At 41.9% G+C, this 3183-nt stretch overlaps 1 non-coding gene across 1 annotated transcript; it reads right to left on the minus strand.

Annotated features, from left to right (window-relative positions):
• Positions 1-2686: 2686 nt before the first annotated feature.
• LOC113836452 lies at positions 2687-2788 on the minus strand. The gene has a single exon (XR_003486666.1). It is a non-coding gene; the product is annotated as a U6 spliceosomal RNA (small nuclear RNA).
• Positions 2789-3183: the final 395 nt, after the last annotated feature.

Raw genomic sequence — 3183 nt, forward strand, 5'->3', positions numbered from 1 at the left:
TGTTTTGTTTTGTTTTGTTTTGTTTTTTCAAAGAACCAGCTCTTGTCTTGCAGGAACTCACAGTCTCACTGAAGACACAAAGAGGAATTGTCCATTCAGTGGTCTGTTCCAGATTGATAGATGGTTTTCTTTACGGGATCTCAGTATCTTTACTGTTCCCGGGGGATGGTTTCTGCCTCACTCAGGTCACTTTCTATACTGCATACCTTTTCATCCTATTTACACTGTGATCTAGCACCTTATTTTTTAGCATTTAGCTACTACTGCTTCCAAATTACTTCATCTAGCTTTCTTAGCCTGAAGACATTTTTTTCCATTTCTCCCTCTAGGTTTATATTCATGGCCACAGAATCCTAATATTCAATGTAGCTTTTCTCCCTTAATATAGTTTAAAGCCTTTCCCCATAAAACTTGCAAAAGATTTGCATAAAATTTGGGCGCAGGGCAGATGCAATAGCTCAGTCAGCAACATGCTGGGCCCTGCACTGTTGTGAGAATTTTCTCCCTGAAGAGATATAAACTTTTCCTCTCTTCTTCCAACGACAAACCAAAGTATGATTCCAGCCAAGTTCACTCTGAGAACCAATAAACTTATTAGACTTACTGAACAGAGTATGGGTGAGGGGTTATGGGCCAGAGTGTGGTGATCCTGAAGCAACCTGAGAGGAAGGTCTTATGGAGCATGGATGATGGCTCCCCAATGGCCACATAGATGGAGCCCTTTCCCACTGCCTCTTCAGCCTATGTACTCTAGCACTTTCCTGAGACCCTGACGCCATGTGCAATTAAAACTGAATTATGTATACAGGGCTGGGAGGAATGGATGAACACTTAGATGAGGATCCAATCAATGATCTACCCAACCCCTATCTTTCAGTCAACAAGCCCAGCTATGGTGCTGAGTCACAAGCAGACACAGCTGGCCTTGTATCGACAATGGACCTTTTGATTGGAGGATAGGGAGCATAGTGCGTTGGTAACAAGAAACTGAGTCTGACTTCCCAGAACCTCATAAAAAAGCCAGGCAAAGTGGCACAGACTTGTATAGTTCCAGGACTGAAGACGAAGTGGCAGGTAGATTTCTGGGGCTAACTTGTCAACCTGTCTTGTCTACTTGATAAGCCCCAAGCCAGGGGGAGATTTTTATCTCAAAAAGCAAGGTAGTCAGAACCTAAGGAAGAATGGCCAAGGTTGTTCTCTGGTCTCTACATGGCTGTTCAGACACTAACACACAAATGTTTGCACGTACATGTAACAACAGCACATGTATGAATACATACGTGAACAGTTGACAGTGAGGACAGCTCCCAATATAATGACTTACAGCTATGGCAAAAGATTGTTTTTCTATCCACTTTCTCTAGGTAGCATCTATGTGGTCTTCCCTAAACTATATTTCATCATTTAAAAGAAGGTAATTAGGAGCTATGGTGTGACATTTCCTGGGGATATGTGAACAAACATCTATTCATTCCAGATGAAGCATCAGTAACAGAGTAAGGAGACAATCTACCCAACAGAACTTTAAGTGAGATGTGTTATCTCTTCTATCAAAGGGTTAAACAAGACAACGGAAACCCTGTCTTTTAAGAAATTTGTGATTTGTAAAGTCACCACTTAGCAAAAATCCCTACCCCAGTCATTATTTTTCCTTTTCCTCTTCTTTAAAACTGATTGGTTTATTTTTATTTTGTATATATGGAGTGTTTTACTTGTATGTATGTATGCATGTTCACTGTGTGCATTCCTAATGCCCATGACTTCAGAGACATTGTGACCCATTTCCTCCAGTAAGACTCCACCTCCTAAAAGTTCCATAATTTTCCCAAATGATGTCACCATCTGCAGACTAACACATTTCGCATTCAAGACACAAGGCCCTCACTCTTGAACTAGAATCCAAAGTAACCTTTTTTTTTCTCTTCATAAATTAATTACCTCAGGTATTTAGTTATAAAATGAAAAGCTTATTAAGTCATTGAATAACCTTACATTTGCACAGAAGCACAGGTATTTTGTTTTTGTTTTGAGACAGGCTCTATGTATCCCAGGTTGGTTTTGATCTTTTCTGCCTCTGCTCCCAAAGTTCTGGGATTACTTGTGCCACCATGCCCAGCAAACATTGTTTCTACAGACTCAGTTCCTAGATATGGAGCTATGAAATCAAAGAATATGGGCATTGTATATTTTGATTTGATTGCCAGATTCCCTTCCAGGGATTGTGTCAGATTACATTCCAAATGACAACTTAAGTGTGTGAGTTCTTTTGGCTGTGAGACAGTGTTGTTCTATGGGGACCGATAGTGGATGGCACCTTGAACATCTAAATTGGTCTCCAGCATTATTACTGGTGGGGAAACCTGGGAGTGGTGGGGAAAAGGACTTGCTCAACATAGCTCATCTCTAAACTTTGCCTTTGGAGCTGATCAGGGATGGGTAGAGATGAAGCTTAATACTGAAACCCTGCTGGGATGTGGGGAAGGACCTTGGGCCCCAGGCTTTTATGCTGTTTCTTTGCAGGCTCCTTATTAGCCCTGTTTTTCTTGAGTGCAAGCTCACAGAAGTAAGAGGAAACTCTGGAAGCTGCAGTACAGCATGTTGTCAGCTACAGATCCCACTTTCTGAGTTACAGAAATCATCTTTCTTTCCAGAACTTTCTGTACCCCCACACACACACACACTTTTTAAAAATATGGAACGATTCATGAATTTATGAGTCACCCTTATTCAGGGGCCATGATAATCTCTGTATTGTTCCAGTTTTTTAGTATATGTGCTGCTGAAGCAACCCCCCCCCCCATTCCCAGCGTTTTTTACTTCAAAGTTTCTGAACCTGAGCATATGCAGCACCTGGGAACTAGTTAGAAATGTGTATTTTCAGATCTCTTGAAGATTTACTTAATCAAGACTCTAGGCATGGCCCAGCAATGGGGGTGTTAATAGCCTTTCAGGGGAAACAGATGGTTTCTAGAACACAGGCTTCAGCTGGCCGTTTCCCACCAGGTGCCTGAACCCTCCCTCCCACCAGTTTGTTCCTCTGCCTTCCAGGTTCTGAAACACTCCTGTTCTCACATCTGGGTTCAAGCAGAGGTCTCCAGTTGACCCCAGTTGTTCCTCAGCAGTGAAAATCCATAGTTTAAGATGGATGGATGCAATCCCCATCAAAATCCCAACACAATTCTT

Source organism: Cricetulus griseus, chromosome 6 (assembly GCF_003668045.3).
Source record: "Cricetulus griseus strain 17A/GY chromosome 6, alternate assembly CriGri-PICRH-1.0, whole genome shotgun sequence".
NCBI lineage: Eukaryota > Metazoa > Chordata > Mammalia > Rodentia > Cricetidae > Cricetulus > Cricetulus griseus.